Source organism: Vespula vulgaris, chromosome 13 (genome assembly GCF_905475345.1).
Source record: "Vespula vulgaris chromosome 13, iyVesVulg1.1, whole genome shotgun sequence".
Lineage (NCBI taxonomy): Eukaryota > Metazoa > Arthropoda > Insecta > Hymenoptera > Vespidae > Vespula > Vespula vulgaris.
The window spans coordinates 926,937-939,984 of record NC_066598.1 but is presented as its reverse complement, the minus strand read 5'-3'; the positions used below and the strand labels follow the sequence as shown (position 1 = coordinate 939,984).

General features: G+C 41.2%; 1 protein-coding gene across 10 annotated transcripts in view; it reads right to left on the bottom strand.

Annotated features, from left to right (window-relative positions):
* Positions 1-13,048, bottom strand: part of LOC127068413 (collagen alpha chain CG42342) — an 88,671-nt gene that overhangs the window by 63,507 nt on the left and 12,116 nt on the right. The window lies entirely within an intron of this gene.

Below are 13,048 nucleotides of genomic sequence, written 5' to 3'. Positions count from 1 at the left end.
TCTTTTTCCCTCTCTCTTTCTCTCTCAGCTTTTCTCTCTTAAAGCTTTTAGGATACTCTTCTACTACGTGGTGGGATAAGAACGTGCAGAGCCAAGCGGTATTCTCGTAAAGCCTGCAGAATCGTCGGTACGTTCAGTCAATTTGTACACAATGGCCGAATATTAAATTTTCACGAGTAAATCTCGTAACTCTAGAAAATAGAATGAGAGATGAAATTACGAAGGATGTATCGCTCTTTCTAATCCCATATCGCCGATCGTCCTTTTGCTCCTTCCTCCAATCTTTCCATTACAATTTTCAAGGGATACCCTTCGAGAGATCGATTACCTTGCAAACGACTTCCGTCGCAATGCATTCTGCGGAAGGTTAAATATAACGCGATCGATGAAGGCTTATAAACCCTTATCGACGAGTATCGATAGGTAAACGACGATAAATGTCGACCACCGAGACATCCTCCAGGCAACTTGAATATTAAATCGCGTGTATAGGATGTACTCGATAATGCATCGACGAAGTTAAGTAAATTATTGATGAAACGCGATTTTCTTCGGATAGGTCGTTTTAATAAAGACTTAGGCAAAACAAAGACTGTTACATATTAATACAGAGTTTAAGAGATTGCATCATCTCAGAAAAAAAAGAAAAAAAACTTTGATTGAATTTATTTAAATTGTTAATGTAGTCACAGCGGTATCGCATCGATTCGATTAAGAAGAACTATACGGAGTACCTCGGAAAATTCTTTAGGGTCAAGGTTATCCTTCTTTACTAGCCCGGGATCATGTTATTGGAAGAATTCAAAGATGTTCCAATGTAAATGACGACAAACGTGCTGAGATTCGCTATAGGTAATATGAAATATTCAGTAGGACGATGCAAAATACCGATCTCTCGAATCCTCGATTTCTTTACACCTCCGAGAGAGAAAAAGAGAGAGATCAGAATTTATCCGACTGTTCAAAAAGGACCTTTTCGAATTAATAGCGTTCCTCACACTTTTAAAGAGATATAGAAAGAGAGAGAGAGAGAGAGAGAGAAGGAGAGATCAGAGTAAAACGAGAGTTCGCAGGAAAGCTTTTCATTCGTAGCGACGAAAGAGCTGCTAGTTAAAGCGATCTTTAAACGACACTCTCAAACTTTCAAGATTAATAACGACAATTTTTTTCTTTTCATTTATATATTACCCACGCGATACTCTATCGCGTTCTAAAGCATTCCGTCTTGGCGCGATTGGAACGTTTAAGAAAATATTTATCTCAACGATTTAACTTTAATGCGAATGAAACGATCGAAAGAAAGGATAAAGTTGGTATTACGAATCGTTAACGAAGAGAAGATGAATGGTATCAACTCGAATTTCACGGCTTCCTCAGAAAATATACCATTCCAATTTTCCCGCTCATTTGCATTCATTAATGCTGATGAATTCCATTTCCCAGTCATTTCTCTCTCTCTCTCTCTTTCTCTCTTCTCTTCTGTTACTCTGTTTTAATTGACTTTATTTTTGCTTTCTTTATCTTATTGCATTACACTTACGCGGTGCCCTCTTGGCAACAATAAATTCTCCCTGTCTCTCTCTCTTTCGTATATATTTTGCATATAAGCAGGTCAAGTACGGCGTCCCTTTTCATCCGAGAAAAGATCTACTTCGGAAGGTGAATACAGAGGCACGTGCGCTGTCCAGCCGTTCATCGGGATTCGATCGATGATCGCTCGAAGCGAACCGTTCCAAGGGACGTGCGAACGTTTATCGTGTGCCTGTGTATTACTGTCTACGTCTACACTCTTCGTGGCAAGTTGTCGCTACGACGCGCGGGAGGCCCCAGTTCCATCCTCGTCCACGTAGATAGGGGAGATATCGTCGTATTAATCGAGAATCCGGTCTAGAATGCGTTACAAAGCGTTCGATCGGATTAACCGGCTAATATGCGGTCTATAATAATAATCTCGACGTAATAACGTGCTATTACGTTCAAGGATCGCTCCCGTACCATATAATTTCGTCGCGCCTTTCGTGGTCGCACCCCGACCGCCGAAAGGGCCAAACCCAAATCTACCTTTCGCACGTTCTCCTTCTTACCGAAGGAGAATATAAAACGAGCCTCGAAACACGTAGCACTACGAAGAACGAAAGATGGAGACGACGTTTGAAATACTTTTCAATTTCTTCTCTTTTTTCTTTTCTTCTTCCTTCCTTTCTTTCTTTCTTTCTTTCTTTCTTTCTTTTTTCTTTTTTCTTTCTTCCTTCCTTTTGAATAATTAACGATTACGTCAAACCTACCGAAAGTTCTCGCAAAGTGGAAGTTTTGCGAGAAAGGATTACTTACGACGTGTAATCGGAGGATCGGTTTTACCCTTTAATCTCGTTAATTCGTTATAGCTTTTTCGAGATCGGCTCCTAATAACATCATCGAGAGAAAGAAAGTGGTCGATTCGTTTTTCTCCGATCGCTTCACCTTCCTCTACCTTTCTACGTTTAACATCGGAGCCACTTTTAAAAGCCCGTTCTCAGGTATGCGACGATAATCACTTCGGTCCTATCCACAAGTGGTAAACGTGCGCCGGCCAGACACATTTCTCGACGCGATTAAGGGCGACGGTGTGCCGACTACGATGAAGATAGCGCGTCGCGTTGTTTCCCTTTGATCTCACTACCGGAACGACGATCGATACGTTCGAACAAAGACTTTTTCTTTTTTTTTCTGTTGAATTTTATCTTACAATTTTCTTTACAAAGAAAAAAAAAAAAAAGAAAAAGGCTAACGGGTTTTATTTCGTTGATCGACAGATCTCCATTAATTTCTCATGTTCATTCTTTTTAACCGGAGAATGAATTTCTTCGAGAATATTATCTCATGTATATCGAGCCATGGCGGCTGTGAAATACTATCAGCGCAACGAAAATTCTTTACATACTGCCACACCGAACATTACCCGTGTATTCGGTAGAAGATTACACCGGTGCGTGGGTTGCTGCAACAGAGGTCATAAAACACAAGGGTATTTCAATCGCTTGATCGAGAGAAAGAGAGAGAAAGAGAAAAAAATATTTTCAACAGAAACTTTAGTTTTGTTTTATAACGTTTTATTATCATTTTACTAGCCGATGGTATTTGTAATTGAAAATAGTCGCTATAATATAGCGAAGAGAGAAAGGAGAAAGAGAGAGAGAGAGAGAGAGAGAAGAAGAAAGACCCACGCGTCGACGAATTAAAAATTCATGTTTAATGCGAGAAGGAAATATAAGCCGAGGTCATAGTGTAACGCGACGCGGTCATATAGCCACACGGGCAGGCTTTTAAGGTTCAAAGTGCGTACGTTTTACACAACGTATATTTGCTTTGTAGATTCTCAAGAGCTTTCTCAGTTTATAGCTATGCGTACTGCATTTATTGCCGTCCATTTATTACGGTAGCATTACCACATTTTATGTTACTTCCGGCTCTCTAACCACCACAAATCTCACGCATCTTCTTGCACCATAAACGCATATTTCTTTGATATTACCTCTAGCAAGTCTTTGTTCTACCGAGCACGCGTTCTTAACTTATTTTAATCACCGACTTCGAAACTTCCGAGTTATTTTTATCGCGACTCCACTCCTAACGTTTGTGTAAACCATCCAAACTTAGCCGAGAAAACAGAAGTGTATCATACTCGAAAAAGATTCGTATTTACGTTATAAACATGTCATTGGTGGACATAAATTGCTCTGACGAATATAGAAAAGTCAGTCTCCGCGTACTAAATTTATCTCATAAATAGTAGTCGATGGGAAGGGATGGCAGGTAGAGTAAATAAAATCGATTCTCGAGTTAATTAATTTCGGTCGGACCAAATCACATCGGTCCAAGAGATAAAAAGAAAAGAAAATAATTAACGAGCCAACTTCGACGAAACGTCTATCGATATGGCCACAGTAAAATACTGAAAGACGTCCAAGATATTCTATTATATATACATCCTATGCATCTTATCGCGAAGCAGTAAAGGCGATAAAATCGATTCGTCTCGCGGCGCATCTTTCCATTGAAAAGTGGAGATGTTGTATCTCGATCGGAACGAATTCCGCTCACGATTCTTCGATCTCTCGAGGACAGCCATTCGTATAGTTCCTATCGTAGACGTCGTCGTCGTCGTCTTCTTCGTCCTCTCGTCGATGCGAAAAATCACTTAACCAAAGATCTTATCGACGTTGCTCATCGAACGGACGTTTGCCAGGACAGCAACGGACTCGTTTCTTTCCCGAGATAAGAATCCGATTTCGAGGAAGCCGGAAGAGTGGAGCGAATGCTACGCGCGAATTCTAATATCTACCTCAAGTAAAAGATAAAACTGTTAGGATTCCTTTCCAGCTTTTCTATTTGGCTATATCTCATTTCAGTATTCATCACTCATTTTATATATACTTAAAGCTTTGGATGTATTCCCGCTCAAGATTACGTTCTTAGTTCGAACATACTTTATAACGTCGTTATATCTATTTACTTTTATTACACTTTCTCTTGGTATTTTCTAATTTAGATCTTGCACGTGCTCATTCTAACTCGTATAACTATATATTTCCAGTTGATAAATAGTTAACTATTTATCTATCCTTCTCTCTTTTTTTCTTACTTTCTTTTCCAAGTATCGAACGTGTGTGTGCAGTTAGTTACTACTCTCGTTTGTCTTCCATACTAGAACTAACATTCTTCGAGAGGTTCTCAGGAAGTAGGATGCTGAGATCTTAGCTCATTAGATACGGACACATAGCTGGCTCTCGACGAGACGACGACGAAGACGACGACGAAGACGACAAAGAGAACGACGACCTTCTCTCCCCTTCTTGAAATTAGGCGCCGATGTTGCCGTGGAAAAGACACCCTTCGAAATTTCTAGCCTACTCGCAACGCTATAGACCTTGTCCCCCATTCCTTCCTTTTTCTAGCCCGCTCGTCGTATATTACACCGAAGTACAAATTTTCGAAGCAGCTGCTTCGTGAGCATGCCACGACGGTCCTTCTGAAAGTAATTTCTCTTTATAGCCCCAAAATTTTCTTTTGAAATTTCCGAACCTAACGACGCGTCCTTATAAATTCTCTATGTGTTTTATGTATCGCATAATCGAATTGCTCGCGTTCCATTTGCCCAAGCCATCGCACGTATACAATATTCATAATAACAGTTAATGACTATCCACCCAGATTTTATCGTTTAATAATTCAATATATCATAATATTTGCCGGAATATGTAATGTCCCTTGGTATTAATATACATTGGCACGATTCGAATTGCTCGAATTTCTCTAAATCGGTAGTTACAAATTAGAGAATTCATTCCTGGCTGACACTATTACAGAGTTACATGGAACCGCGGAGGAATTTATTGTCGACGCGACGACCGGTGCGTTTTACGGTCGTTATTCTGACTGTTATATCCACGAAGAATTCACGACAAGGTCCATGGAATTCGCGCAGTATCCCTCTCAGCAATAATATCCGGCGAATATTGGAAACAACGGTAGATTACGTTCCATCGAATATCCTGTTGGAATCTAATCCTAACACGATTATAATATCGTATTATCCTCGAAATACATTAAATATGAATCTTATAAATCGAAGATGAATCGTATAACTGGTATCTCTCCCTTCCGACCGAAGCTGGCAAGCGTATTCGCATAATTAAGCGACTGCAAATTCACAGCGACCGCGACATTTAAAATGCAGCAAGATTTTATCGTCGAATTTGCCGCGTATCTACGTACGTATGTGCGTACGTATGTTCTCTTGGCTCCCAACGTTGATTACGGACGGACAACGTACCGTGGGCGTGTCGTTGCTTCCTCCTAAGCTCGTAATTAAAAGAAGGCTAATAAAAAATTAAATCTTCTTCCTTAGGACGTTTCCTTTCGTTTTATTTTGCTTTTTTTTCTCTTCTCTCTCTCTTTTTTTTTCTTCTTTTACGATGGGAGAATTATTTCAAGAGGGGCTGCCTTTTTGGACGATGGCGATAAACATTCCCAAAAAAATGGAAGAGAAAGTTTGGAATGTCTCGGTATATTTGTCAAGATCGAAACCACACCCATAACTGAGAATTCATAAATCACAATCACCGATAATGATCGCAGGAGTCCATTTCGTTCGTTTTGATCCATGACCCTTTTCATCGCAAGATGAATTCGTACGAATTCGTAGGACGAGAGAAGAACCGGTCTCCCTCTCTGAAAACGAAGGATGTCGCACTCGTTTGGCGCTCGTTTGGCGCTCGTTGAGCCGCTCGTAACATCGTGGAATGCGAAATGTAATTATAGAAGTCTTGCGCCGGAGGGGTCAATCCCCAATTGAACTCCAATTCAGGACGGCCTGCTTCTCGTCGCGCGTCTCCTACGTGTACGTACATACATTAGTGTTACATATACACGCGCGCATATGCACACACACATGCACAAACATCCAGACACACGGATGACCCGAACGCGTCTATGGACGTCGTAACGAGCGTCCCGTCGTCCCGACCAGTAGAATTTGGTCAAGTTTAACGGAGCGTTAGAATCAAGGAGAGACAACCTAGCTAATGGTGGGAAATTCAGTAGTATCGATTCGATGTATCTTGAGATATACATACAGATGTACATACATACATATATATATATATATATATATATATATATATATATGTACGCAACTAATGATAGAATCGAGAATAGTTTGAAATACATATATACATACATAAATCGTAAGATAGACAGAGAGAAAGAGAGAAAGGCGACACGTTTCGATTGAGACACCGATATCAAAAGCGTATTACAACTTTGATTTATGCTGCACACGCGATAAGTAAGTTTCGCGGGATTTCGAGGAAAACCGTCTCTTGTCGGTAAGCACGCTTGGAGAACGCGTTACTACTTCATCCCCGGCCAATGAATTATTCATAAAGAAACGAGAGATGTCTTACCGAATGCAACGTAATGGAAATATTAATAGTTGATGGCCTGACGTTAAAACGGCGAGGTTGAATTTTCCACGCGAGAATTCGATGATTCGGACAGGTGAGTCTTGAGAGATCAGTTCGCTGTGAGGTCTGTTTAAATATACAATATTTACATAAGCTCGGCTCATTTCGGATAGTCAGCTTTCATCTCAGATTGCAAAGCTATTAATTCTAGATATATCCCAGTCACTCTCGTTATCCGATCATATGTCAATGAGAGCCAACGATTTTATACGGAATTTGAGATAAATGTGAACTTACAATTACTCGAGCCGTTTCCTATTCCCTATATATATATATATATATATATATATATATATATATATATATATATACATACATACATGTATATATATAGAGTTGAGAGAAGACTATATATAATCTTGCTGTTTTTAACTTCTTAACTGTTACATTTGAAAGAGATCTGAGGGATAAAAGAGAAAAAGAGAGAGAGGGAGAGAGAGAGAGAGAGAGGTCGTTAAATTAGTATCACGATTCCTAATGCGAAGCAGCGATCAGACAAGTGTTTCTTTAGTTTTGTTCCTTGCGAACAGGAAGGTACGTGTGTTTTTCGAAATAACAATGCTGTTTGAGTCAATCTTCCCTACAAAGGACGGTAGAAACATTTTTCACAAACTTCGCGCTGCAAACGAATACGTAATAAAGGGATGGGAAGCCCTCGAGACAACGTTCAACCCGACGAAAAAGTATTTAAAGAGAGAAAGGCGGAATAATAGCATTGGAATTAATTCCCAAAGGGGAAAAGGCCCGAGTCACATTCGTTCGTTCCCTCCGAAAGGCATTTCCACTAGAACGTTTATTTCCCCGGTGTTTAGGTAATTTCCTTTCCGGACTAGTTATACCGAGAAAATTCGATGCATCTTGGAAGAATGGAACTTTAGATAGAGCTTAAGGAATCTTTTTAAATTCGATCGTAGTAATGGTGGTCGGATCGATGTCTCGTTGAAAAATAGAAAGATAAGGGAAGAAAGAAAAGAAAGATTTAGCGATATGCAGACGATGGTGGTGGAAGGAAGAAGGAAGGAAGAAGGAAGGAAGGAAGGAAGGAAGGAAGGAAGGAAAGAAAGAAAGAAGAAAGGAAGAATCAGACAAAAAAGAAAAGAAAGAAGAAAAGAAAAGTAGAAGTAGGAAGAAGAAGCGTAGTTTCGTGGCTGGCGATCGATAGTCAACCTGGATCTCGGTACGATAGTGTCGAGGGGAGAAGGTTCCGAAATAAAGTGCCTGCAATATAAGCCGTCGTGGAAGAAGGCGGACTTAAGCCAGGGAGCTTAGCCTCGCGAATGATCTTGGGTGTACCTTATCTTTTTCTCTCTCTCTCTCTCTCTCTCTCTCTCTCGATATATGTACAAACTTGTGTGTGCGTGCGATGCATACACCTACGTTAGCCCGCAGCAGATCGTTCATTCTCTCTCTCTCTCTCTCTCTTTATACGCACACCCACGACCATCACCGAATTTTCTTCTTCGGAATAAAAAGGGTATGGACGATAATCGGATTTCTTCTCGGCGATAATGCAAAATGTGCTTCGCGTAGGAAAATTGGAAGAGCTTGTAGCTCGCGTCGTAGACTCTCGCGTTTTTCGTCAAGAAGACGAGCAAGAAGGAGAAGAAAAAAGGAAAAGAAAAAAGGTGATCGAAGGGACGTCGCAACGTATGCTGTCGTCGTCGTTGTCATCGTCTATACGAGGATCGTCTTATAAGAGAAGAATCTCAGGGATTGCCTTATCCTAAAGAAAAAGAGGGTGAGGGTAAGGTCGATGGAAACACCGACAATAGTATGGGTATTGCTATCTCCTCGTTCTGTCTGGTCTTCTTTCTCTCCTCTTTTCTTCATCCTTCCTTCCTTCCTTCCTTCCTTCCTTCCTTCCTTCCTTTCTTCTTGTCTGTCGTTTTCCGCACATCAGCCCTTGTAGCCGATTTACTTCCCTGCATAGTCCGTCCAAGACGCATTCTACGTGCCCTGTGAATCGTGCACGTTGTAGCTATGTACCTACGTACACTATAGACTCTCAGAATGGTCCGAAGGCAGACAGAAAGCGTACGGAGTGTGGGAAAAACGGAAGGAAGGCACGTCTCGTTCGTTTGATCGTCCTCGGATCCTCGACAAGGACCACGCGGAGTACGCTAGGAATGGCAATATGGCGCGTCGTTGGGCAGACCTTCCTGATTTTCCGGAATTCGTTTAAATTAAATTCGTCAACGGAGCGGTAAAAAGAAAAAGAGATAGATAGACAGATAGATAGATAGGTAGACGGATAGATAGATAGGAGGATAGGCAGGAAGGGAGGGAAAACGTAAGATTAAACCACGCATTGAACGAAGTCTCACGAAAAATGCTCGTTTACGTGGCAAAGATTTACTTTATTCCAGAGAAGCTGGAAAGGAAAGGAGATAGAAGGAGGAGGAGAGAAAGAGAAAACCAAGTGGAGCCAGTTTCCAGACCCAAGTTCTATACGTAAATCTGGTTTATCTCGAGTGCCGACCGATCGAATGCAGATTATAGAGCTAGAGCTCTTTGGACCCGTGGCTTAAGTCTTGCTGGTAGAATTGACCGTAAGCCGGTTGGAAACTGCTAAATGTGTAACGAAGTGGGTCTGCTCGAAAGTCCTTCTTATCGATAGTAGCGGTTGCTCTGCGGGAGTGAACGATATCGAGAAATAGAGAAAGAGATCATTTATGTTTCCTAGGAATTTGATTCATCCTTTAGCAGATAGTACGATAGAAATTTATTATCACACCTGTACAAGCGTACAGTTTTTGTTGTCTTTCTTGGAAATGTAAAGTAATAAAAATTATTTTTAAAAAAAGGTGAAACGAGTTATCTAGTCTCGATCACTTATCAGCAACGTTCCAAGCGAAGCCAAAGAGGAAGAGAGTTTTTTTTTCGTTCGACGATACAGTACATACTTTTCCAAGAATTTATTCGGGTCAATGATTCATTTGATTCAATCGGTTCGAACGAGGCAAATCCAAGAATTGCTCTCTCGTGTATCAAGGATGAATGAATCTACATGTTTTAAATCCTGTCCAGAAAGCGATTGTCTCGTTTCTCTCACCGAGGAATCGTTATCGTTCGTTAAATTAGCGTTTCCTTGCTATCCGTATTTTTCTAATTTTTTTTCATTACCACTGCAATCGCTTACTTCGATCTCGAACATTTTTACTTCATAATCGCGTACTATTAGTTTGTTTTTTAGCGAGTTCATTTCTCAACAAATTACTTGCCAAACGTCTCGTTAATATTCTTACGAGTTTCCTCGGATCCTTTCACGGACAGGAACGGTCAATCGATTATGATACTTTATGTGATATACGTACCGTCGAATTTGCAAGGTCCTGAGAGTACCGCAAACTTTTTCACGCGCAACTTTCGCTCGACGAGCTATGTATCGATGAAATTCTTTGGTAGCTGACAATGTTAGCTGGTAACATAACACACGCACACACGCTCGCAAAGTTCTTCTCACTTAACCCTTCTAATGACCTCTCGCGCCATAACGACGAGCCTGACGTTACATACATTAGCCGCAGGGCGAGCTTGGCGTTTGGCGACAGAAAGGGCGACGAATAGAGCGAGGAAGAGGGTGAATCCAGACTCTTTCTCTCTTTCTCTCCTTTTCTCCCTCTCGTTACTGGATTAAAAGTGAATTCGAGTCGTGCCTGACGAAATGCCAGAGACGAGCCGAAAAGCGACCTCGCAAATTTCTAATTTTCCCATCTCTCTCTTTCTATCTCTCTCGTGTAATTACACGATCGTTATTTGATTACGTTCGTCGAGTTCATTTTAAGGTCGTCATGGAAAGGAAACAACTCTCTTCTGCCTACCGTCTATCGAAAGAAGAAAGAGACGGAGAGGGAGAGAGAGAGAGAGAAATTATGATTTCATTATTTAGAACGGTTTCGTAACAACGAGAAGGTCGTAAGTCGGGGACTTTCTATCCTCGTAAAATGTAAGCTTTGTATATAAATCTAGAACGATACGTGTAGGATTTTTTGTGTGTTAGACGAGCCGGGACGAATCGGTGGAATTAATACGAGCAATGAAACTCCCGAGAAAAAGAACGCTGGTATATTTAGTCGGACGGATCATTAATTTTTCTCATCGTAAATCCCCAAACTCGACGGTCAACTCGAAGTCCTCGCGTTCACGGCCGATATCGGTATCTTTGGCGTGCTGGTAAAGTACGTAAGCGCGATCTTCAGTGGCCCAGAAAGATAAAAGCGTTGACGGTTCATTGGAAAAACAGGTCATTATTTTCGTTAACTTTTATCGTAAGCCCGGACATAAAAACGACACGAAATGAGTCACGTTCGTTCGTAGGGAGAATGGTGTCGGTGAAAATATCGAAAGTTTTCTCCTCGGAGAGGCATTTTACAATGACCTTTTAATTTCACGATAATGTTACGAATCGACGATTAAGAGAAAGTCGAGACTTTGTTGAAATAGGATCTATTGTGTGGATTCAAACTCGTATATCGCCGTGAGCGCTACTTCCATTAACAATAATATTTGTATGATCCTCATAACAGGATCCGCAGTCGGGAGAGAAGCAGCTAGGAGTCGTATCTCATCACTTTCGAAATCCCATTAGACGAGGCTCGTGTTTCGAGGAAGCTTCGCGAGTCGATATCAGTTTCGAAGTCAGCCGCGGGGCCGCATCTAGTCGCGGATTCTATACGCGTTACGGACGAGTTCTCTCCTCTTCTAGAGTTCTATTTCGAAATTTAGATGCCACGGGGCAATGTAACGTCACCGACATTATATATACCAAATCTCAATGAAGAAAAGTGAGAAAAATAGAAACGCGAGAACTCGTTGAATGCGTCGGGCCATTCACGATTTATCGAGCGAGCTTTTACGGATGACAAAGCGGAGAATGACAATGGATACCGCGTGTTACACGTTTATAGTTAATCTTCGAACGAACGTTGAGCTTGCAAGGCCATAAAAATATTCCGCGTTATTCTCCCGTACTATTTATAAATTCGAGGAACTTTTTTTCTAAGAATAATAAATCCAACTTGATACGCTAAGAATCATATTTAGAATATCTATTTGGATAATGATGTATTCTAACATGTGCATATCGCGTAATACGAGAACGAGTATATTATCCTTTCGCATGTTGGACGAGTCGAGAGATCTAGAGGAAGCTTCCCTCCTCGTTATATTTTATATCCGTGTAACATGCTGCTCCATGACAAGATTATCCTCGACGTTTAGACGGTAGTACATCATTGCTGCGAGTATTAACTTATTTTCCTGTTTCTTCCTTCTTTGGGATCGTACATCCTTATAATTACGAGATTCTTATTACGATTTCAGGAGTCTTGAATCTTTCAGAAGTTGAAAAAGAGAGAAAGCGGACGGTTGTTTCTTCCAATTACGCCGGGGAAACATCGCGAGCCATTATAAATCGAGTTCGACGTTTTCTCGTTCCTCCGAAGATGTAACTCCAATTATCGATATCAAACGTCAGGACAAGTCTCGTTTCCACGAACGTATTACGTATCGTACCAACGGAGGAAGCAGGTCTCGTAAACACGTGCGCGTTCTCTCGTGCTCGTGCTTGGCAAAGCGTTAAATCACAATGCCAACTATGCGTAGAGTGTCTACACGGTAGGAGATTCTCGTATCGCGCCAACCACGTGAATGCCTTTCGTACACGTAAGGTAAATAATGGAACGATTCGTCGATCGAAGAAAACAAAATATCTGTGTTGTAAGAAAATATCTGTATTAACCTTGAGGGAGGGCGAGAGCGAGGCGTCGAACCAAAAACAATAAACAAGTTGTGTGCCGACGGATCGTGGCCTACGTCCTTGAGACGTATGTACGCGTATCAGTCGTCGGTGAGTCATCGTCTTGGCAACAAGAGTTTTGAAATATTCCCGTAAGTTGTATCGAGTTCGTAAAATTCGCAAAGTAGTGCTCGTTAAAAATTTCATTCGATCTCATCGACGTAGGAACGAACGGACGTAGGACGCGAATGGGAAAGATATGAAAAGACAATGGGAGTGAGAGGCGGTGGAACGTTTAAAAGGACGC